We start from the raw sequence: 25,694 nt of genomic DNA, 5'->3' as shown, positions 1-25,694 counted from the left end.
AGAAGTTGTGAATGTACAAAACATTCAAGCACATGTGTAGAATTCCCATACAACACCCCTTCACCAACTTACCACACCATGGTATAACATTTGTTACAGATTATGAGATAATATTATCAGACTATTAACACCAACCATGGTCCATAGCGAATATTTGGCACACTTTTTCCATACTCCCCCATTATCAACATGGTACATCTTTGGCATAGATGCAAAATTACAATATTGCTGTTAACTACAGTCCATATATCACACCAATTGTATTTTTCCTATGCTTCTCTACATTCCCACCACCTTGCAATAGTGATGTACATTTGCTCTAGCTCACAAAGGACACTCTTGCATCTGCACCATCAACCACATTTCTCATCCACTTCTGGGTTTACTGTGTTATTCAGTCCTTAGAGTATTCTCTAGCTTTCTTTCAAATGGCATTCACATCCCTAGACTATGCTTTTCAGCCCCATTGCCACTTATAAATCAGATACTACTCACTATAATGTGTTACCATCAACTCTATCCATTCCCACATTTTTATAGTCAAGTTAATTAAAACTTCTATGTACATTAAGCATCACTAGTCCTTCCCAGCCCTCTATTATCTCCTAATAACCTATATTCTAGGTTTTAACTCCATGCACTTATTCTTTGTATTTAGTTCATATTAATGAGACCATGCAATATTTGTCCTTTTGTGTCTGGCTTACTTCATTTAGTATAATGTTTCCAAGGTTCATCCATGTTATCATATGTGTCCCAATTTCATTTCTTCTACTACAGCATAGTAGTCCATTGTATATATATGCTACATTTTGTTTACCCATTCATGGGTTGATGGACAGTTGGTTTTTTTCCCCATCTTTTGAAAATTGTGAATAATGCCGTATTAAACATCAGTGTGAAGACTTCTGTTTGTGTCACAGTTTTCAGTTCTTCTGGATATATTCACAATAGAGGGAATGCTGGATCATATGGCAGTTCTATATTTAGCTTCCTGAGGAACCGCCAAACTCTCTTCCATAGAGGCTGCACCATTTTACAAGCCCACCAAGAGTGATGGAGTGTTCCTAGTTCTCCACATCCTCTCCAGCACTTATTGTTTTCTCTTTTTAAAATAATGGCCATTCTATGTGGTGTTAGATGATATCTCATTGTCATTTTGATTTGTATATCCCCAATAGCTAGTGATATGGAACATTTTTTTCTTGTGCTTTTGGCCATTTTTATTTCCTCTTTAGAGAAAAGTCTACTTCAATCTTTTGGGGAAACAGATGTGGTTCAACCAATTGGGCTCCCATCTACCATATAGGAGGTCCAGGGAGAAATAAATTTTAAAAATAAATCTTTAAAAATAAATAAATAAATCTTTTGCCCATTTTTAAATTGGATTGTTTGAATTTTATTGTTGAATCGTATGATCTCTTCCCCACCACAAGATGGCTTCCTTATCTGTTTGCTCATTGTTTCTTTGCTCATTGTCTGCTCCTTGTCTTTTTGGTTGTTGTCTGTTTGTTGTTTGTTTATCTTCTTTAGCAGGCACTGGGAACTGAACCCAGGACCTCCTATTTGAGAGGCAGGCCCTCAACTACTTGAGTCACATCTGCTCCCCTGTATGATCTCTTCACATACAATTGAAATCAAACCCTTATTGGATATGTGGTTTCCAAATATTTTCTCCCATTGAATGGGCTGCATTTCACCTTCCTGATGAAGTCCTTTGAATCATGAAAGTGTTTAAGTTTGAGGAGGTCCCATTTATCCATGTTTTCTTCCATGGCTTGAGCTCTTGGTGTAAGGTTTAAGAATCTACCACCTATCACCAGCTCTTGAAGATGTTTTCCTATATCTTTTTCTAGGAATTTTATGGTTCTTGCTTTTATTTTTTATTTTTATTATCTTTTTAAAGATTTATTTTTCCCCTGTACCCACCCTGCTGTTTTTGCTGTCTGTGTCCATTTGCTGCATGATCTTCTGTATCTATTTCTCTTTTTTTTTTTTTTTTTTGTCTTCTCATCTTTCTCCTCTTGGATTCAAGGGGATTCAATCCTGGGGACCTCTGATGTGGAGAGAGGTTCCCTGTCGGTTGGGCCACCTTAGTTCTTGGTCTCTGATGCGCTTCACTTGGACTCTCCCCTTCACCTCTCTTTTGCTGTGTCATCATCTTGCTGTGTGGCTCACTTGTGCAGGCACTGGCTCACTGCGCAGCACTGGCTCGCCACGTGGGCACTGGCTCACCACGCAGGCATGCTTTCTCTTCTTCTTTTTCACCAGGAGGTCCCAGGTATCAAACCTGGGTCCTCCCATATGGTAGGCAGAGGCCTTATCACTTTAGACACATCTGCTTCCAGGTATTTGCTTCTATATTTAGGTCTTTGATCCATTTTGAGTTAATTTTTGTAGAAGGTATGAGATAAGGGTCCTCTTTCTTTCTTTTGCCTGTGAATATCAAGTTCTCCCAGCACCATTTGTTGAACTGACTGTTCTGCCTGAGCTGGATGGGTTTGTCAGGCTTCTCAAAAATCACTTGACCATGGATGTGAGGGTCTGCTCTGACCTTCCGTTTGGTTCCACTGGTCTCTGTGTATATCTTTGTGCCATTACCATACTGTTTTTACCACTGTAGCTAGGTAATATGAAGTCCGCAAGTGAGAATCCTCCAACTTTGTTTTCCTTTTTAAGGTGTTTCTGGCTATTCGGGATCCCTTATACTTCCAAATAAATTTGTTAATTGTGTTTTCCATTTGTTTAAGAAATGCTGGTGAAATTTTTAGGGGGACTTCATCATTTATTTTTAAGGAAGACTGTCAGTCAAGCCCTTGCCTCCTGCAAACCATTTAATTCCTTCCTCCAAGTATACAACTGAATATTTTGAAGTGGTTTCCCCCAACAGCAAGCGCTGAGATGATTTTAAGGAGCCCTTGAAGCTTTTCTGGGACTCGGGAATTGCCCGGGTCGTGGTCAACCATCCTCACAGACCATGTTTCTTTTCTAACATTCCCTTTAAAAAAAGAAAGAGAAAAGTGAAATCTACCAAACCAAGACTGTTTCAGTGGCCAAGTCTAACCCAGACTGAGCATGCTTTTTTCTAAGCATCTCTCTTTTCCTTGCTCCTGATCATGGCCTCTAAACCATCAGCCAAAAATAGGGGATGTGGGAAAAATCCTCAAAGAGGGAAAACAAAGTGTTTCACTCTTTGTGGGAGGAAAGAGCCTTTTGCTGTTTTCTTTCTCTTATAGTTTAAGACTTATCAGGCATTAGCTAGATAAATCGATATTTATTGAACCATTTTATATGCTAGATACTGGACTATTAATGATGTGCTGTGACTCGTAATGCCCATTTCAGTGGGTGTTTTATTCTTGAACTTGAACACTTGTGCCTATTGAGAAAACTTCTTCAGGGCCAGTGAGGAATCATCTTATATGAAATCATCATTCTGGGATAGATTTTGCTAGCACCCACCAGCGTCCCTTTTTCTCCACCTCAAAAGCCCAGAGACTACATTTCCCAGCCTTCCTTGCAGGTAGACAGGGTCCTATGGCTATATCCTGTCCAGCATGGAATATATACATCCTGCTTGTGACCAGCTGTTCTCCCTTCTCCATTCACGTCAGCCTTGAAGGCCACACGTCCTAGATGGTGAGGCTACAAGATGGAGCAGAGCTACCCAGCTTGCAACTGACTGTGTCGTAAGTGAAATAGACTTCTGTGTTAAGCCACTGAAATTTGAGGGTCTGTTTATAAGCATATCCTTTAGTTTCTAATATATATTTTTTCTTCAGTTTAGTGAAGGGTTTTGTTTTGATTTTGGGTGTATGTATGGATTTGGTTTATGTTCTTTCTGAAAGGCTTTGTATCTTTTCTCTGGTGAACTTGGCACAATAAATAAGTTTGAGAAGAAACACATGTGCCCTAGAAAGCACTGCTCTTTCCCAGCTTTTTCCGCCTTTCTGTGATCTGGCCCCAGATGGTTTCCTTGTCAGTCTCCTGGCTCCAGCCTTGACAAAACACATTTTTCATGGCTTTATTTCTTGTGTCTTTCCCTAGGAAATTTATCAGGACCTTGTTTCAGCTCTCCAAGCTTGGACGTTCCTAAGATGCACTAATTCAATTCATTTCAACTCTATGGACACTAACCTTACCCAACTGTGGTGGTCATGGTAAGAAAGCTCCCTAGGAGAGTTGTGCAGCCTCACCGTCTCCATTTCCTTGCCTCCTATTCTCTCCCTACCCTGCTGCAGCCTGGCTTTCCTCCCCTCCACTGCACTGAGTTCACTACCACCAGCATCTCCCAACTAACACAACAGACCTTGATTGTGTGTGGGAATCGGGGTGGTGAGGGGAAGATGAGGGATGCATGTTCCTAAGTCCTGATTTGTGTACTTGCATGTGAGTTGACTTCCCTGACTGGGACGCAGAGCTGGCCAAGTCCAGTCCTGCCCCATGCTCTTTTTAATTGTTGGGAGCAGCTGCCGTGGGATGCTCAATTCTGCCCTGCTCCTCTGTGTCCCTGCCGGAGCGGGGGGGGGGGGGGGGGGGGGGGGGTGGCGGGAAGGGTTGTGTGTGGGTGGCCTGTGTGAGCAAGGAACCAGGTTTCAGTAGGGCAGCTCATTTCTGCTGTGCACCTAGCCGCAGTCTTGGTTATCAGCCTTATCAGTAATGAAGGTGCTAGTTGGTTCTCCAACTCCCTACACCTTTATCTTTTCATCAGTTCAGCATGCAAGCCAGGATAACAGGAAACATTTCTTGAGGCCCCACAAACCTCAACATAGTTGACCTTCCTTCCTTTAGAATTACGCTCCTCTTGGTTTGTGTTACCCTACGCCTGGTTTTCCTCTGAAGATCCTGACCACGGCTTCCCAGATTTTTCTGTGAAGCTCCTCTACCTCCAGCCATCCATAAACATCGATGATCCTTTTAGTTCTAGTAAGTCAAGACTCTCCTCTTCTCACTGTTTTCACAAATCTACAGGAGACTTCATCCACTCCGAGGACTTTTCCCCCATATAGATGCTGGTGACTCCTCAGGCCGCCTCTTTAGTGGGCTTTGGATGCATATGGCCACTGCTTAGTGGGCATTTCCTCCCAGACATCTGAAAGGCATGTCAACTCAACATATCCAAAACTGAAGTCATCATCCTTCCCCAACCCCATCCCAGTGACTGCCGTGGTCATCACGCTTGACTCTCCGTCACCTCTACCTCCACGGCCCAGTCCATCAGCTGAGTCTCTTGATTTTACCACTTGAATCTCTATTTAACCAGTCCACATCTTTCCATGCCCTCCAGTCATCATCATATCTTACATGTGTTACTAAAAAGTAGCAAATTTCCCCTGGGCTGAGCCCCCAATTTATTCATCATACTGCACCATATACAATCATTCCAAAGTACACCTCTTAGCATGTCACTATCTTGCTTAGACCCCTTCAGAAACTTCCCACTGACAGCCTTCATCTTCAGTATGGGAGGCAAGAAATAATCCACCTTTCCCGTTCAGCTTCGCCTTTCCCTGTCTCCCCTATTGTGCTGAGCTACTTAGGTTACGGCCCCTTGCGTGTGCATTTCCCTCTGCCTGGTGCTTGCCCCTCACGGCCCAAGTACGTGATACTTTCTCCAGAGAAGCTTCTTTTATCCTCCCCCCAAACTGTGTAAAACAATTCTCTCGGATGTCCTCAAAGAGCCCTGCCTTTAGCTCCCTTAAAGATGTCTTATAATTTCCTGTGTACTTGTAGGTATCTCAAGTGCACGGTATTTGTGGTGGGCTTGTTGTGGGGTACCGTCTAGATCCCACCCCACTTCAACGAGAGATTTGTTTTCCCAGCTGCTGGGAGCACTGTCAGCAGCAGGTCTTCTGCTGTCGGCCTTCAGGGATTGCCTCGGCTGCAGGAAGCAGTCCTGCCCTAGGCCACTCCCAGGTCTGGTTGTCACAGCGGCTGATGGATTCAGGGCTAGCAAGGCCTGGCCGTCCCAGCCAAAGTCAGGATGACTCTGGCAGGCTCTTCTAACTCCTTGAGGTTGGTCAAGATTGACACTGGGTCTGCTTTGCAACTGACAATTATCTGAGAGTCTTTCATGTTATTAAAAGATGCACAGGGTCATTCCCTCAGATGTGAAATGCCACCCTCTTTGGAACTGTATGACATGAAGGAGATAATGAAGAAACTAGTCGGATTACAATAACCATCATGCACTAAGCCAGGGGTTCTTAAACTTTTTTTGTTCCACAGACCCCTTTGCCAGTCAGGTGAAAACCATAGACCCCTTCTCAGAATGTAGCAGCAGATAATTTTATGACACTCAACTAGCATTGGATCAAACAACTACCATTATTTCGAAGTATGGATAAGAGTAACTGATTTTTCGAGATATGCAACAACTGCAATGTAATATGAAACGAATACTACTTTAACTTACTGCATACATTCATAAGTGAAGAAAATGTTAGAGTTCAGTTAGAGGTCAGAGAAAATAAAGAGAATAAGTTGGTTTTTTTCAATTCAAGCTCACTGACCCCCTGAAATCTTTCCACAGACCCCTTGAGGATACCTGGTTAAGAACCCCTGCACTAAGCAATACCCTTGTGAGATAATAAAAATCTTTCCCCATCTTGCAGCAAGCCAATTTCAGAGCAAAGTATTTTACTGTTCCAAGTATTAGGATATAGTTTTGGGCATGTGTCTCTGTGGCTGGCCTAGGGCCAATTAATATCCATTTTATTTAAAGATTATAATTGACTTTGGTGAACTGACTGACTTTATTTTGCAGAGATCTGTAAGTAATGATTGTATTCAGAACATGATAATTTAATGTAATAGATGTTGGCATGTTCCAAGAGATCATTTGATTTGCATTCAGGTCTTTTAGAGTGACTATTACCTAAGGACTTGGATCCTCTTTTGGGGAAAAGGTTAGTGTATTTCTGGCCGTATACAGTACAGTTGAATTATGTTAGGTCAAAGTCTGACTGTTATTGTTTTCTTAGGGATCTTAAGTATGGTTGAAGGAAGAAATGTGTATGGCACCAAGGTGACAATGGGTGGACTGTGATGGTTAAGTTCATATCTCAGTTTGGCCGAGTTATGGTGTCTAGCTGTTTGTTCAAGCAAGCACTGGCCTGACTGTTGCTGTGAGGGTTTTTAGTAGATTTAAATCATTAGTCATTTGGTGGCATCTATGGCTGATTATGTCTATAATTAACAAAGGAGACTCTCTTCAGCAATGAGAGAAGTCTATTGAATCATTGTAGGCCTTAAAGGGAGAACTGATGATTTTGGCAGCCAGAATGAAGGCTTTCTATCTCTACTTCTGCCATCAGCTTCTCCTAGGGAATTCATTGAACCTTCATGATAATCTCTAACTTGCATCCTGCCCTGCAGAATTCAGAATTGTCAATCCCATGGAAATCTCCTAATATTTACATACATACGTATACATATATACATAAGCATACACATACACACCCGTACCCTGCCAGCTCTGTTTCTCAGGAGAACCCTAACGCATGTGGTGTCCTTCTAAGGAGAGGAAATTTATGTGGGATGGAGACAGAGAGGAAGACATGTCCCCACAAGCCAAGGCACACCGTGATTGCCAGCCACCCACAAGAATCACTGGAGACACACGGAACAGATTCTCCCCCTTTAAGAGGAAGCATGGCCCTCCTGACCCCTTGGTTCTGACTTGCAGACCCCAGAAGGGTGGGATCATACATCTCTGTTGTAAAGCCACCCCTTCGTGTTTCTCGGTTACAACAGCCCTGGCAACCAAGATGCCTCGGGAGATCATCGCCCCCACCACCTCGGGGTGAGGGCACCCCCATGCTGACTCGGGGTGCTTCCTGGCTGGGGGTTATGCAGGGAGGGGGCTCGGGTGTGACCGTTCCTGTGAACTGGCTGGTGTGTGACAGAGGCCCACTTCCAGGGTGGGGTCCTTGGTGTGGGGTGAGGGAGAGTCAGAAGAAGCACCATGAGGGTGGGGGTAGCAGCCCTGGACCAACCAGGGTGGAAATGTCATTTTTATTTTTATTTTTTAAGATTTATTTTATTTCTCTCCCCTTTCCCCCCATTGTCTGCTCTCTGTGTCCATTCGCTATGTGCTCTTCTGCATCCACTTGCGTTGTCAGGCAGCACCGGGAAACCGCATCTCTTTTTTTTGCGTCATCTTGTTGAGCTAGCTCTCCATGTGTGCAGCGCCACTCCTAGGCGGGCTGTGCTTTTTTCATGCGGGGTGTCTCTCCTTGTGGGGCGCACTCCTTGCACGTGGGGCTCCCCTATGTGGAGGACCCCTGTGTGGCACGACACTCCTTGCCCGTGGCAGCACTGCGCATGGGCCAGCTCACCACATGGGCCAGGAGGCCCTGGGTTGGAACCCTGGACCTTCCATACGGTAGGTAGACGCTCTATTAGTTGAGCCAAATCCACTTCTTGGAAACGTCATTTTTAAATAGCAGGTATAGCCTCACTGGCGCATATTTCCTAAATATCAGCCTTATATCAAGACCCTTCCCAAGACTTTCCCAGGCTGTGTCCTTTATACTTCTTTTTTTTTCAGGTACCAGAGCCACGGATTGAACCTGGGACTCTGGATGTGAGAAGCCAGTGCTCAACCACTGGGCCACATCATCTCCCCCGAGTTGGTATTTTCCTTTGCTTGTCTGCTGTTTTCAGTTTTCAGGAGGTACTCGGAATAGAACCTGGGACCTTGTACATGGGAAGCAGGCACTCAACTCCTTGAGCTCCCCCCACTCCCCAGTCCTTTATAATTTTGTGACATTCTTAGGGCTGAGCTCTGACCCTCACCCTTCATAGGGCCCAGCAGGCCCAGCCATGCCACAAGGAGGCCAGTACCAGTGTGTCCCCCTCCGTAAGGTGTCTTCAGGTCCTAGATGCGAATTCAGCTTCCAGGTTAGATTCTCTTTTCACGGGTCCTTGGGTGTATCTTTAATTCTTGCCTTGAATGAAGTAGTAAGATATGCTAGCCCTAGAAGTCCACCACGGTGGGACATATTAAAGGTTTGCACATTAATTTCTTTATTTTTTAATTAAATACTTTTTATTTTTGTTTTAAAAGATACTTATATTACATAAATGTTACATTAAAAAGGTGGGGGATTCCCATATGCCCCATTCCTTACCCCTCCCTCACTTTCCATATTGACAACATCTTTCATTAATGTGGTACATCTGTTACCATTGATGAATACATGTTGGAGAATTGTCATTAACTGTGGATTAAAATTTACATTATAGTTTAAACTCTCTCCCACACACTTTCCTAAGTTATGACAAGATATGTAATGGCCTGTGTCTGTCATTACCATGTCATTCAGGACAAATCCAAAGTCCCCAAAGTGATCCCATATTTCACCTATTTTTCCCTCTCCCTCCCCTCTGAACCTCCAGTGGCCATTTTCATTATTTTAATTACTCTAAAACCTTTGTGATTTTTTTTTCTCTCTTTGTTTTTTTTAAACCTGATTTCCCTTGCCTCCTTTTAGGAGCTTTTTTTTTTTTTTTTAACGCTACCCACCCACCCAAGTCCAGAGTGAAAATAAAAAGCCTTAGGCTGAGCCCGTCAACTGCGAGGAGAGCGCTAACTGGACGCTCCTCCGTGCCAGCAACCTGGCCTGCCCTTTTACCCCGTGGCCCTCTTCAGGGACCATTCCCCTTGTCACATGAAGCCTTCTGATGGGTTGCAGAAACTGTTCAGAGAAAGCTGCAGGAAGCAGCGTGCAGACTATTATCCTTTTCTAGCATTTTGCCCTACCCAATGCTTGTTCTCTTTCTCCAGGGCGCCCTGCATTTTGATGCCAATTACCTGCCAGAGAGAACAATAAGGTGCCTGGCTTTGAAAGTGTGTGCGGAATTTTGAACAGGTTGTAAACTTTTAAAACGTCTCCTTTTTCTGGGTCTTGCAGAAGGGAAGGGAAAAGGGGTCAGAAGTTTACTCCTCCATGCAGCCTGGGGAGTGTTTGCAAGTGGCTGTTTGAAAGTTGTCACTATAATTTACCACCGTTTATGGGAGCTTCAGGCCCGCGGGTGTGCACCGTGCATCCGATGCCAGTTCTTGGCAGGGAAAGGCCGCAGAACTTATGGCCACTGCCCGTGCCCTTCGCGGGGTCTCCCGGGGCCCGGACGGCGCTCTCAGCTGCAGCGCATTCCCAGGGGCCCGGGCGTGGCCAGGTCCCTTCCTTCCCTGCCTCTGCCCTAGCCAGGAGCCTGCCGGGAGTCCGCAGCGGCTTTCCCCTTGACCCTTGCCTACCCGAGCACAAGTCCACAGAGGCAGCACCTTTCACGGTGGGATTTCCTGCCCTGTGGGGTTTCCTGTCCGCCTTTGTCTTGGGCCCTGTCTGACCGATGTGGGTGGCCTTGGAGAGACCTCAGACAAACCAGTGGCAGCCAGACCCCCCGGGGCCCTCTGGGGAAGCTGGAGCAGGGCCCCGGGTCGGCTGAGGCTGTGGCAGGAGGAGCGTAGAAATCCCAAGCTGCCCTGCCTCTCCCAGACCCTTCCCCCTGGGGCTGCAGAGCCCTTTCAGGTAGATTTCAGAGAGTGGTTCCGCGGTGCAGTTGGGCAAAGATGAAAAAAAAGTAAATTCGGAGAATTCCTCTTTTGGGGCCCTTCTGGCGAATTTATAGAGCACCCCTCAAACCCTGAAATGTGAGATTGCCAAGGAAGGTGATCGGTATTCAAAACCAACAGGACAAAACCTGACATTTCCAAATAAGAGGCGTCCTGCAGAAGGGCCCCTTGGGAGTCAGTAAACTCATTTCTTATTTATTTACTTTAAAAAATTTATTTCTCTCCTCCCCCCTCCCCAGTTGTCTGCTCTCTGTGTTCTTCTGTGTCCACTTCTGTTCTTGTCAGCAGCACCAGGAATCCACGTCTCTTTTTCTTGCATCATCTTGCTGTGTCAGCTCTCTGTGTGCTTGGTGCCACTCCTGGGCAGGCTGCGCTTTTTAAGCACTGGGTGACTCTCCTTGCAGGGTGCACTCCTTGCACGTGGGGCTCCCCTACGGGGGACACCCCTGCGTGGCAGGGCACTCCTTGCGCGCATCAGCACTGCGCATGGGCCAGCTCATCACAGGAGCCAGGAGGCCCTGGGTTTGAACCTTGGACCTCCCATGGGGTAGGCAGATGCTCTATCCTTTGGGCCAAATCCGCTTCCTGAACTTAATTCAATTATGGTGTCGATGATTAGCTCATAACTGGAAATCTCTTTCTTTCTTTTTTTTGGTATTGTTTTCAGGATTAGTCGATTCAATAATTGATAGTGAAAAGATTGCAAACAAGCTAAAGGGCTAATAAGGGTGGAATGAGTAACTAAAGAATGGCATATTATACGGTCACTGAAATATTATTTATTAAAACTGTAGGAATAGGCTTATGGTAATATATTAAGTGAAAAATACATAAACACGAATGAGTTCAAATTTATTTTTAAAAAACCACTTAGTGTAAGACAGAAAAGAAATCTCTCTAAATGCTAACAGTAGTTGTGTTAAGTCAGCAGAATTATGATTAATTTAATTTTTCCTGTTTTCCAAGTTTTCAGCAGTGTGATTATATGCCTACGTAATAAAGAATTGTGTAATTTTTAGAAGTCCTGTGAAACTTATTGCCTGGGAAAGATTAGTTTACCAGGCTGCGGGGGAAATCAGTTTCATTAATTTATCATTGCAGCTTACACTTGGTAGAAACTGGTATTAAGCAATTAATCACTTCTTATCTGAGAAGTTGCGTTTCTGAATTACTTTTGCCTATTTCTAGGTCTGCTTTTAAAAGTGAGAAAATTTGCTACCCTTGACTCTCACCACGAGAGCAGGGATTTGGGCCAACTTTGTTCAGTGCTATATTCCCAGATGCTAGTGCAGTGCTTGGCACATATTAGGGCTCAGTAAATGAATGAATGAATAAGGCTGCAGGTTGTAAAATGAGTTAAAATGGAGAATAAAGGTTGAAGAATGAAAAAGCCAATACAAGCAAAGAACTCCAAGAACTGTTTTGACAGTGACACCTGTGACGGCCACTCTGGAGCTCTGTCCAGGTCCCTGAACCCCCTCTACATTCTTGTTCGCCCCTCCCCAGCTCCAAGGTGCTGCTGCCTCTCCAAGCCTTCACCTGCATCTCCTCTTCCGGGGACTGCCCTGGGGCTCGGGGCTGATTTGCCTGCCAGGGCATTCTTCCCCAGGGCGGCCCTGTGCCATCGCAGAACCGGCACCCAGACACTCCTCGGCTCCCTATGGGACTGGGCAAAAGCTGCCTTTCCTGGGACTTTGCCTAAAACCATCCCTTTCCTTGTCTCAGGACCTGCTTCCGAGAAATATGACCTAAGACAACAATGACAACAAAACTTAACAGGCATTGACTGCTTGTTTTTGCCAGGCACAGTTGTGATCCTTTATTTAATAAGATTTATTTTTTATTTATTTCTCTCCCCTTCCCCCCGTTGTCTGCTCTCTGTGTCTATTCACTGTGTGTTCTTCTGTGTCTGCTTGCATTATCAGGCAGCACTGGGAAACTGCATCTCTTTTTTGTTTGCGTCACCTTGCGTCGGCTCTCCATGTGTGTGGCGCCACTCCTGGGTGGGCTGCCCTTTTTTTTTTCCACATGGGGAGGCTCTCCCTGTGGGTGCACTCCTTGCACAGGGGGCACCCCTACGCAGGGGACACCCCTGTGTGGAAGGGCACTCCTTGTGCACAGCAGCACCACACGTGGGCCAGCTCACCACATGGGTCAGGAGGCCCTGGGCTTGAACCCTGGACCCTCCTTATGGTAAGCAGATGCTCTATCAGTTGAGCCACCTCTGCTTCCCAACAGTTGTGATCCTTAGCGCATTCTCCAGTTGAGTGCTTGCAACAACCCTATGAAATCGGTGCTATTATCATCCCCATTCTCACGAGAGGAAACGAAGGCCCAGAGTAGTTAAATTACTCACCCTTAACCCTTTGACTCTTTTGTTCCGCCTTGCATTGGCCACGTCCATCCGTCTTCCACAGAGGAGCTGGGACTCCTCTTGTCCGTTCTCCTGGTCTAAAGACTTGGCCTGTAAGAAAGAAGACAAACCTGGGGGCAGAATGGGTTAAGGGCTACCTGGGAGTGTGGGTCAGTCACCTCGGCTCAGTGTGGACAGAGTGAAAACAGACAGGCAGGGCAGCAAGGAAGGTCGCGTAGAAGACAGCTAGGACTTCCGGTGGAAGCTGCCTCCAGGTCTTTGTGGACAGCCCTGGTCTAGCTCCAAGGCACTGGGCTTTTGGTCTTCAGGAAGCCCAAATTGGAATAAATATATGACTGTGAATCCTGCTTCCTTTGGTGAGATAATTTTGCTTATAGAAGTGGAATGATTTAAATCAAGTTACATAAAAATGTTCTTTTGGCTCAGCACATGGACAAAGGCCAGTCAGTAGATGTTGAATTCATGATTGAATGAATGAATGAATGTGGATGAAAGACAACCCCTGAGGGTGAACAAACTCTTTTAGAGACCAGAAGAGAAAACGAGAGTATAATGCCAATGACATTCCTGTTGGTTCTATCCAATTCAACTCATATTAACAGAAAACGCGCTATGTGGGAATCACTGTGCTAAATTGTGTAGAGGTGGATGCAAGGGTGTGGGGAAAGAATGAGACCAGTCCTGGCAGGACTGTGAATCCAGGTAGACAAGGTAAGAGTCACAACAGGCAGGCAGCTAAGAGTTTTGGAGCTTCAGGGAAGAACAAGTTTGCACCCATTTGGCAGGGAAATTAGGAGAAGGGAACAGGAGAAGGTGGTATTTGAATTTTCCATTAAAGAATGAATATTTCCATAAATGGGGATGTGGGACTGGAATCTGAGCTTGCGGTGGGGGAGTGTTGGATAGAAGGAGCTAAGCAGACCAGGCCAGGAAGCATAAGTCTAGTTTCACTGGTACATGGGGTGCTGATGAGTAATATTGGGTCAAGGGGTCAACTGTCAACTTTTTGAAAAAAGAAAGTGTTCATTGTTGCATTGACTTTGACCTGATGCATTTACACGTGCTTGCCTGCTAGCCTCAGAGGGGCTGGGAAATGGCCAGAGATACAGAGGAGTCCTGGAGATGTAAATCAAAGGCAGTTTGGTCAACCCATCCATGCCCTGGACCCCATAAGCACTTTTAACACTGGACTTCAATACTTTTTTTAATGAGAATCACCTTGGTAGATATAAAATGGAATGAGCTCATAACAGTTAAGGCCCAAATGTAACCTTGGCAGCAGTTAAAAAAATAAATTGAATACTATTCTGTGACTAATTAAACACAGAATAACAGTGTGGAAATGGAAATTTTCCCTGTAGCCGGATGGCTTAGTTGCAGGTTAATGACAAAGCCGATTGTGGCGGATCATATTTTCCAAAGATGGATGCAACAGCATCTCCCATCCCACATGCTTTAGGGCAATGTGACCTTCCCACACCCCCATCAAGTGGGCGAGTTTACTTCTCCACATCCAGGAGTCCGGGTGGGCCTGCGGTGGCTTTGATCAATTGAAAACGGTGGAAATAACGTGATGGCTCTGAGCAGAGCCCTTGTCTGGCCTGGCAACTTCCATTTCCTGTCCTCTAAAACCCTCACTCTTGGAATGCTCTGCTGGGAGCCCACCTCCCATGCTGTAAGAAGCCCAAGTCACGTAGGTCGACGGCCTGCACTGAGCCATCGTCCCCTGCAAACCACGGGAGGGGGTCTTCTTGGATGTCTGCCTCGGCTGTGCTTTCAGATGAGTGCAGCCCCCTGACGTCAGGTCGGGTTGCAGCCACACGAGAGGCTCCGAGCAACAACCACCCGGCAGAACCCAATCAACCGCAGAACTGAGAGATAATGAACTGTTGTTTAAGCCATTAGGTTTTGGGGAGGTTTGCTAGTCAGCCGGGGATCCCTGCAACCCTGAGGTGAGAGGTCAGGTTCTCTCACTGGTCAAGCAGAGCTGTAAATGCAGGCCTGGAGTCCTGGAGGGGTGGGGCCGTGGAGTGTGAGTGGCCAGGAGGCCTCTAACCCCGCATTGGCAAGATCCCCCAGGGTAAATACCTACGAGGCGGGGCTGGGTGAGAAGAGGCGAGTTTAGATTCTGGCTGTCACTTAGAGCCTCAGTTTCCTCACTCGCAAAATGGAAAGACACCCGCGTAGGGTGGTTTGGAGGGTTAAATGAGACCGTGTGAATGCAAGTACTTTACACCTTATCAGCTGTCCCCTGAAGAAATCATTATGATTTCCTACAATTGGCTGACATTAACCATTTGTTTCTATCTGAAGTTGGCACCTTCCATGCAGCTTTATCATGCTTACAGTCTAGCTCTTCTAGTGTTAGTGTTTACAGCCCTGCATGGCCTGTTGTAAATGGAGGGACAGTATGCTATAGCAGCTACTTCTATGTGAATAGGTGACAGAGAGACCTGGGTTCAAAACGTGGCTTCACCTTTTACCCACAGTGAGACTTGGGGCAAATCACTTAAGCTTTCTGTGCCTCAGTTTCCTCATCTGTAAAATATTACTACTACCTCGCAGGATTTCTATGAGGAGCAAATGTATTAATACACGTGAAGATCTTTGAGTAATGAGTAAGTGCCCAATAACAGTGATCTGTTATTGTTGTTATCTTGTTTCTGGTGGGAAATAATGTTTCTAGATCTGTTCTACAATCAGTAGTATACTCTCCACTCCACTTACTGTGCTTTTTCTCTTCTTTTCTGTTCTGTGTTTTTCTTTCCTTTTGCTGTAGAAAGAGGTATAATAGATGGTTTGTAATATTCATTTACCTGCCAAAGTGGTCCATGGGTTGAGAAATCTGGTCTAAATTAGCCCTTGATGAGATTATAAAACCACAGATTGTATTAGAAAATGTCTGGCCAATATTTGAATCTAAAATAACATTTAAAATGATTTCCCGGAGGCCAGAGCCCCCAAGAAACCCAAAAGCCAAGCAGGGAATTCCATGAAGGTGTGGAGGGAATTCCATGAAAGTGTGGAGGAAATTCCATGACGGAAGTGGGGGGAGCCAGGGCGGCAGAGACCAGAGGGTCCAGGCACACTGCAGTCTAAGCGGAAGGTTTCTACATGGCGTCCTCTGAAGTTATGCAACATGTAGGCTTTAGTGGACCTATCCTAGAGAGTCAAACCATCGAAACTAAGTCCTCAGGAAACTTAAGGCAGTGTTAAGGAGAAAGTGGAGGCCACTTAAACTCTAAAGGTCATCAAACCAGCTGTATCAGTGAACTGGTAATGAATCACTCAGGTAAGGGGCTCTGAAGTCCCAAGGTAGGCTGCTCACAGTGGGCATGACAGCAACGTGGCCAGAGGGATGTAGGTACCCTTTTATCTTTCTTCCACCATCCTCTGAGGGTGACTTCAATTCTACCTTGAAGTACAAAATAGCTGCTGGAACTCTAACCCTCTTATTTACATTCCAGGCAGAAGATGGAGGCACGGGAGAGACAGCAAAAGGGCACCCTTCCTAGCCAAGTCGGCCCTCCCTTAGAAGCTTTTCTAGGGTCCCTATCCGACAACCTCCTTGTACACATCTCATTGACCATTCCAGCGGCAGGGAAGGCTGGGTGTGTTAGTCAGGGTTCTCTAGGGAAACAGAAGCAAAGGAGATATTTGTAAATATTATGAGATTTTATAAAATGGTCTCACAAGACCTTGGGGATGCATGAGTTCAAATGCCTTAGGGCAGGCTAACAGCCAGGATCCTTGATGAGTTCCCCAGAAGATGCTGGCTGTCCGAAGTAGAGATGGAAATTCTCTCGACTGCTGAAACTATTTCTCCTTTTAAGGCCTTCAATTGATTAGATGAAACATCTCTCATTGCTGATGGCAGTCTCCTCAGTTGATTGTAGATGCAATCAACCTTAGATGCAATCAACTCGCTGATGATTTAAGTTCACAAAATGTCCTCACAGTAACAATTAGGCCAGTGCTTGCTTGACCAAACAACTGGGCACCATCACCTGGCCAAGTTGACACATGACCCTAACCATCCCACTGGGAAATAGCTTTTAAATTGGGTACATTTCCTTACTGCTATTAAAGGAAAAAAGGGGGCAAATGAATTTTTGGGTTTGTAATTAGCAACCTTTTCCACACTGGCCTTACATATCCCTATTGTGAATTAGCCATGGGACCCTGGAAAAGTCCTAACCTCTTTAGGCCTCAATTTTCTTAATTCTAAGTTGAAAGCAATGGACTTTCTGACTTTAAATTCTAGGAGTCAACAAAATATTTTACTACGAATTTATTTTTTCTGTAAGGTCTAGTTGCTCCTGTATTAGATCTAGAATTTAATCACAAACTTCTCAATGAAAGATGAAATAGATTTTTTTAAAAACCTCACAGCTCTTCACTTCTGGTTCAAGGTGAATGAGCGTCAAGATGACTTTTGTATGCATTTTTATCTTTTAATAACGTTCTCCATCTCCAACCTACAGACAGACCCATATACAAAGAATATTTCTAAGCAATAAATGAGTTAACTTGGCACTGCATTAAGCCCTCTTCTTGTTTGGGGTACAGTGGGGAAGAGAGGTGCTTGGAAGACAGGATGCAATGCTGATTGGTGACCAGCCTTGTGGCAGGCGTGCTGGAAAAGACCCTCACCCCTAAAAGTTATTTGTGACAGTGTTAAGGAATAAAATGCAGACTAGCTCCCTGAGGCCTCCAGGGAGACCTGGGAAAACGAGGGACTATATTGGAGCTGAGAAATTGCTCTTGGGACATTGCGCTGTTTTTGGGAGACTGGCTTGAGCCCTCCACGAAGAGGCTGAACGCCTTAGGAGGCCTGCAGTGAACGCTCTGCGCTGGCCGAGGCTTTGCCCTCTATGCTCTTTGGAAGTCAAGGCCAGTTACGACAGATCTGAAGTGCTTAGTTATTATGATACTTAAAGTTGTGAAGGAAGGGAGTCTTTCTCTGAATAAAAATCATAAATATAAAAGTCTATGTCTCCTTGCTTTCTAATTCTCTCCCACTCGTCCTCTTATTTCATCCCGAAGCTGAATTCCTTGGTTCATTTCTTTTTTTTATTCACTGGTGGCTTTTTTTTGCATGCTGTCTGCTCTCTGTGTCCATTTGCTGTGTGCTCTTCTGTGTCTGTATTTATTTTATTTCACCTCTCCCCTTGTGGCTTGCTTGCCGTCTGCTCTCTGTGTCAATTTGCTGTGTGCTCTTCCGTGCTTTGGCTAGTTTCCCTTTTTTTGGTTGTGTCACCTTGCTGAGTTGGCTCTCCGTGGCACTTGCTGGCTGGGTGGCACTCTGCAGCGTGTGGGTGAGCCTGCCTTCACAAGGAGGCCCCGGGATGCGAACCTAGGGCCTCCCATGTGGTAGACGGGAGCCCAACTGATTGAGCCACAGCCGCTTCCCTCCTTGGTTCATTTTTAATAGTGATAGTTCAGGGAAGAGAATTTTAAATTCCCATATATAATTTTAAAAAGTTTCTCTATTCTGCAATTCATCCCTGGAATATCAGATGATCCTTTGTGAGGATTCTCTGTATGAATTTTGGTTCACAAAGCCAAAAAACCTAGTGTTTCTTCGGAGGGAAGCACAGGAATTTGGAATTCTGATACCAATTACGTCAATCACTGTATTTATTTGATTAGAATTTATACTAACTCATTCCCAAGAAGTTTTCAGGTAATTTACAAAATTAGGCATAATAAAAAATAAGAATTTCAGGGCTAAAAACAGAACTTGCCAGATAGATTTTGAAAGGGAATTATTAATATCATTTCCCCTCTGTCTTGCATAAAGGAAATCACAATATGATATTCCTCCAGAAAAATACTGCTGTGAAGGCTATTGAATATTTGCCATGTGCCTCGAGATCATGGGGAAACATGTTATAAGCTTCAGGGCTATTAAGCCCTGTTATTTTAACACTGCCTCTAGCATCTGCATCCTACCTCTGAGTAATGTCAGCTAGAAGCACACATCTTTAGATTCAAGGGACAAATAAATTTCCTAATATAATAACATGCTCTGGTTGCTTGCTCCACCCAGTAAGTAATTACAGGGGACGTGAAGAAGAAATGTGCTGACACATGCAACCGAGGATGCAGTTTTTTTCCTTCCTTGATGATCCCTCTCACAAGTAGGAAGCTGAAAGCCTGGCCAGCTCTTTAGAGAGGAATGGCTCCCGCAGACCTGTGTTTGGATGGCCCTTTTTAAAAAAGATTTATTTTTTATTTATTTCTCTCCCCTTCCCCGCCCCCACCCCCCCAGTTGTCTGCTCTCTGTGTCTGCTCACTGTGTGTTCTTCTGTGTCCGCTTGTATTCTTGCCAGCGGCACCGGGAATCTGTATCTCTTTCCACTGTGTCAGCTTGTTGTGTCAGCTCTCTGTGTGTGTGGCGCCATTCCTGGGCAGGCTGCACTTTCTTTCGCGCTGGGCGGCTCTCCTTACGGGGCGCACTCCTTGCATGTGGGGCTCCCCTACCCGGGGGACACCCCTGCATGGCGCAGCCCTCCTTGAGAAGCACTGTGCATGGGCCAGCTCATCCCATGGGTCAGGAGGTCCTGGGTTTGAATCTTGGACCTCCCATGTGGTAGGCAGGTGCTCTATCCATTGGGCCAAATCTGCTTCCCTGCGTGGCCTTTTGAGAGCTCTAAAGGACTTGGGCATGAAAATGATCCTTTTAAGGATTTCATCTCTTGTTGACATTACAGGGAAAGAGCGAGAAATAATATTTGTAGATGAAGAGCATCCTAGAGGAACTGGGGCTGAAGCATTGGGTTCTAGTCTCCGTTTCACCAATGCCTGGCTATGGTCTCTTGGAAAAGTCAACTTAATCTCTCCGGTCTCACTTTCCTCATCTACAAAATGGGAGGTGGGTCCACAATGATCTCTTTCTGCTTCTCCAGTTTACAAACTTATGAAGCACTGAACTTCCTTAATTCTGTCAGCTCTCTTTGCTCCAGTGTGCGAGCTGGGAGTGGGTGAGCTTCTTGTTCCCTGTGATGGGATTGGGTCTGTGCTACCTGATGACTCTTTCCTTCAGTTTCGTGACCAGTGTGAATCAATGATTAACACTTGAGTCAAGCCGAATCATGTGGCATCATAAATCTAGTACATAAAAAATAACTGTCCTTCAACAAAGAGTTACAAATGTATTTTTAACCTAAATGGTGGGAAGAGGAGGGTGGAGAAGGGAAAGAAGTAGGCAGTACAGAATTTGTTCTTTCTTTGTAACCCATCTCTGCTTATAAAAGGCAAGATGTTACTGGCTCCTGATTCCCCAGCACAGAGTCAATACTTATACAGTCTGTAAGTATATTTTATTGAATTTTCCAAAATTAGGGTGCACACGAAGTGAGGTCCTTCAAACATAACTTTTAAAAATGAACTGGTTGTGTTTTAAATCACGGAGATTAAGAATGGTCCAATGGTTCTATCTTTGTTATTTGGCTTTAAATTACTGCACTTTGGTTAGTAGAGATTACTGATAGCTTGTGAGTAATTGGAGAAGAAGATACCTGCACCTTTCTTTATTTCTCTAATTCAAGAGGGGTTTCTGTAAGTATGGGGTTTTACAATCTCCAGAGCAACAGAAAAGACCTCCGACCTGGTGAGAGGTTATGGGTACACTTCCCCCTACTGGGCACAATCTGCAACTGCTTACTTGTTTGGTCTGCAAGCAGAAGCCTTGGGATTCTAACTCTTGATGGGTAAGTAGGGGAGAAGAAAGATGAGTGTGTGCATGGATGTTTGTTTTCTATCAGACAGGAAACAAATCCTAGTTAAAGATATGGAAGCCAGGCGGAGGACTTGGCCCAGTGGTTAGGGCGTCCGTCTACCACATGGGAGGTTCGTGGTTCAAAACCCAGGCCTCCTTGACGCGTGTGGAGCTGGCCCATGCGCAGTGCTGATGCGCGCAAGGAGTGCCCTGCCACGCAGGGGTGTCCCCGTGTAGGGGAGCCCCACGCGCAAGGAGTGTGCCCCGTAAGGAGAGCTGCCCAGTGCGAAAGAAAGTGCAGCCTGCCCAGGAATGGCGCCGCACACATGGAGAGCTGACACAACAAAAAGAGACACAGATTCCTGGTGCTGCTGACAAGAATACAAGTGGACAAAAAAGAAGATGCAGCAAACAGACACAGAGAACAGACAACCGGGGTGGGGGAGGGGAGGGGAGAGGAATAAATAAATAAATAAACCTTTTAAAAAAAAGATATGGAAGCCAGTAAATAAGCTAATTTCACTGGAGAAAAGGTATACTTAAGAAAAATTTCAGAAATGCATCTGAAAAGTTAGGTTAGAGCCAGTACTGGAAGATTTTGAATGATAAGTTATAAAACTGGGAGCCAATGAAGATAATTTTGAACAGAGTGATTCACTTGTTTACTCACATATTTAGCAGACATTTACTGAGTAAGTCTCCCATGCCAGGCATTTGTCAGGAACTGTATATAGGGAAAGAAAAATCTCATTTGGATCCTAACTTCAAGGAGCTTAAAGTCTAGTAACTGAATTTAGAGATTGTGGCAGTTTGAAGCTGGGTGGACACCAGAAGATTCTGTCCATAGATGTAATCCATTCCTGTGTGGGTAAACCCATTGTACATAGGAGCTTTTGATTTGATTCAGTTAAGGGACCTTCCTTTTAATTACATCACTTCAGTATAGCATGACCCAGGGTGGATCTTAATCCTCTTACTGGAGTCCTTTATAAATGGAGGAATAAAAAGCCACAGAGACAAGGGGAAAAAAAGCTATAGAGACAGAAAAACTCTGAGAGGCTGAGAGAGAAGTCCTGCATGTGCAGACTGGAATCAGAGGAGTGCAGAGTCACGGAAAAAAAACCCCAGGAGGCTGAAAGAAATGAGACCTGGAAGAGAGGAGAGATATAACCACATGCCTGATTGCCCACAGCTGAGCCCTGGGAGAAAGTAAGCCTGGAGGAGAAGGCAGAGACTGGCAGAGTTGCCAGTACACCTTGCCATGAGCCTGATTGCCCACAGCTGAGCTAGGAGAGAAAGCATCTTTAGATGGCACTGCCATGTGCCTGGCTGCCCACAGCTGCAACTTGGTCAGACAGCATCTCTGATGATGCCTTGATTTGAACACTCCCATGGCTTCAGAACTGTAAGCTCATAAGTTCCCATTATATTAGCTAACCCATTTCTGGTATATGGCATTGGCAAGCTTTAGCAAACTAAAACAGTGGTGTATGTAAGTAGTCATAGCACAAAGTAGTAAATGGTATATTACGCTAAGGTAAACTTGACAAGAGGACCAGGGCAAAGTTTAATAGAAGGTTGTCCTCTTGAAAGGAAGATGGATCTTCCAGCAATAAGAATGTGCTGGAGGGAAGCAGACTTAGCCCAGTGTTTAGGGCGTCCATCTACCACATGGGAGGTCCGTGGTTCAAACCCCAGGCCTCCTTGACCCATGTGGAGCTGGGTCACGCGCAGTGCTGATGCGCGCAAGGAGTGCTGAGCCACGCTGGGGTGTCCCTGCGTAGGGGAGCCCCATGCGCAAGGAGTGTGCCCCATAAGGAGAGCCGCCCAGTGCAAAAGAAAGTTCAGCCTGCCCAGGAATGGCACCGCACACACGGAGAGCTGACACAACAAGATAACACAACAACAACAAAAAGAAACACAGATTCCTGTGCTGCTGACAACAACAGAAGCGGAAAGAAGATGCAGGAAATAGAGAGAACAGACAACGGGCGGGGGGGGGGGGGGGGGGGGGGGGGGAGGGGGGAGAAGGGAGAGAAATAAATAAAATAAATAAATCTTTAAAAAAAAGATCTATTTATTAAAAAAAAAAAAGAATGTGCTAGAGACGGGAGCAAAAGGAGCCATTAAGAAGATGTGACTGTTTGAAATTATTTTATGAATCCCCAAAAAAGGAAGATTACGTTTGTGGGCTGGTTCATTCCTGTGGGTGTGAGACCTTCTTTGCAGTTGGACTACCTCAGTGAGGTTTGACTCAGGTTAAGTCTCTACCTTCTTGTTTGGTCTAGTGAAAAATGGAGACACACCAGAGAAGAGAGCTCTGCCGTTTTTGATTGTGCTATATGACAGAAGGGAGAGGCTCAAGCAGCTGAGGCTCCAAGGAGAGATGAGCCATTTGCCTGATAGGACATATCAGCTTGCTGCTGAAATCAGGAAGAAGGCAGAGCAGCTGACCCTGAGAGAAGAGGCCTGGTAAGGGACACGCCCTCTGCCTGGTTGCCTTCAGCTGAGCTCTGGGAGATGGGATAGGCCAGAGGAGAAGGCAGAGATCACCCGCCATCTTGCTTCAACACAGGGCAGCTGCCTTGGGTGAGAAAGCACTTCTTTGGTGCTTTGAGTTGGACTTTCCACAGCCTCGGAACTGTAAGCTTTTACTCCAGATCAATACCCTTTAGAAAAGCCAACACATTTCTGGTGCTTTGCATTGGCAGCCTTTTGGCAAACCAAAACAAAAGACGTCCCCAAATTTTTGTGTATCATCTATTATATATTGAATATATAAAATTTTATAATGTAATAATTTAGATTATTTATATGTATGGATTAATATTTGGGATGAATATGGATAAACAAGTTGGGTCTATTCATACAATGGAATACTACTCAGCTATATAAAGGAACAAACTACTGTTCATGCAGCATATGGACAAAATCTCCCAGACATTACTCTGAAACTTGAAACCAAAGAGGACATACTTTATGATTCTTTTTATATGAAGAAATTATAGAGCAGAGAAAACTAATGTATATTGATAGGAATCAGAGCAGTGGTTGATTGGGGAAGAGTATGGTGTTGATTGACTACAAATGGGTACAAGGATACGCTCAGGAGATGTTTATGACTTAAAAGGGGGATGAAAAACACTTGTCAGAATTCATCCATTTTCACTTAAAAGTTGTAAATTTTGTCGTATATAAATTATACTACAATAGAGTGTATTTAAAAATTATCAAAGAATGAAACATAAAAAGTTAATATGTTCAGTGAATACCTAACTTGCAATTGGTCCTTTCTAAATTGTGTTAGTTAGTAATTAAAATGTAGTTTAGTAAGGTAAATAAACTCAATTAAATTAAGAATTGTGTTTTGTTAAAAACAAAACGAAGAAGACATGGTGATAGAATGAAATGGGCTCTCATCCATTTCTGAAAGAGATGACTAGAGAGAAGGGAGTAAAGGAATTACTCAAAGAAATAATGATTGAGAATTTTCCAGAACTGATGAAAAATAGCAATCTACAGATACAGAAAGCACAACAGAAAAGACAAAATGCTTTACTCCATTCCTAGGTTTAATCTACTTCAGGAAAATAAGGGACACAAGAGATTTTAGGGACATAAAAAAGAAATCCTGACAAAACTAGAGGTATAGAGACAGCTTAGTGATAATGAGAAAATTGATCAGAGACCGATAAGCTGGTCGAATGCTTCCTAAATCTGCCTAAATATTTATTATTCTTGGTATTTTTATTTTAAAACCAGAGTCAGGGTTTCTCTGGTTTCTAAAAAAAAAAAAAATCTCTTTTCAAATGAAGCTGGAATCAGAACCATGAAATTGTAAAGGCAATTACAGTAGTTCTGAAGACCAGTTTGATTGGCTGTTTCAGTGAATATTGAAAGGAAATTCCTTGTTAGGCAAAATTTCCCATAAATAATTTGCTTATAGAAATGGGTGCTGTGGGAGCCTTTTCCCCTTCTGTATTCAGCTAAGCTTCCTATAAACTAGGAAAAATGTTATAAAAACAAAATTGAGATAAAAGACCACAAGTAGATTTGATGGAGAATCTTGCCATGAGTTGGTGGTAATAGGACTTATTTGCTTTGGGCATCTGATTTTACTATTCTTTAATCATTTACATAACTATCTGCTTGAGCCATGCACTTTTGCATGTTCCTTTTATTCATTCAGATTTAAGGAATAATCTCATTTTTTATAAATAGACTAGGAGGGATAGAGGAGAGAGGAAGAAATAAAAGAGAGCAATAGTTGGGGATAAAGTGTCTTCCCTTTCCCTGCCTGTATTACTTCCTTGTCTGTATATTTTCCTGCTGTGGGCAGGGAGCCCAGAGACCCCAGGTTCAGTTATTAAGCAAATTCCTTACTGATGACTCAAGAAAGCATTTTGGTTCTGTCTAATCTGGGAAAATGTGGCAATTTCCATTCATTTGTTCAAAAGTTTTACTGAGGTTAGGGTTGTTTATCAAGGTTGTTCAGGATTCTCAAAGGGAATTGCTTGCCCCGTTCTCTTCTTGGGGTTTCAGGCTATCACCTCCTTGAACTGACCAATCTTTCCATTTAAAAAAAGTTCATGGTGTTAATTTCTTTTTTCTGAAAAATGCAATTTTTCCCCAGACATGTGATATATGCCAGAAAGGAGAAGTTCTGAATCCCGTGTGAACAAGCTCACGTAGACCCCGTACTCCTAATGCTCATTAGTCTGTGGGGAAATTCTGAGAAATTTACATAATTATATTATCCCCTTGGTGGCAAGGAAGCAATGAGTGAAAGGAGATTCTTCTCTTAAGAACAAATCTTAAAGAATGTGTACTTTCCTTAGTGCTCTAAAAACATTCTTGAATACATTGGGATCTTGGACCAAATTTGGGGGATGCATAGTCTCATTAAATGTTTTTCTTTTTAATTCTATTAGTGTTTGGGTTTTCCAGTGTCCACTTGCATTAGTGAATGTTACCAATTGTTTTCGTTTTGCATTATGTGAATATTTTCTAGTGTAATT

This window comes from Dasypus novemcinctus, chromosome 2 (assembly GCF_030445035.2).
Source record: "Dasypus novemcinctus isolate mDasNov1 chromosome 2, mDasNov1.1.hap2, whole genome shotgun sequence".
NCBI lineage: Eukaryota > Metazoa > Chordata > Mammalia > Cingulata > Dasypodidae > Dasypus > Dasypus novemcinctus.
Note: the sequence above shows the minus strand (reverse complement) of the source record.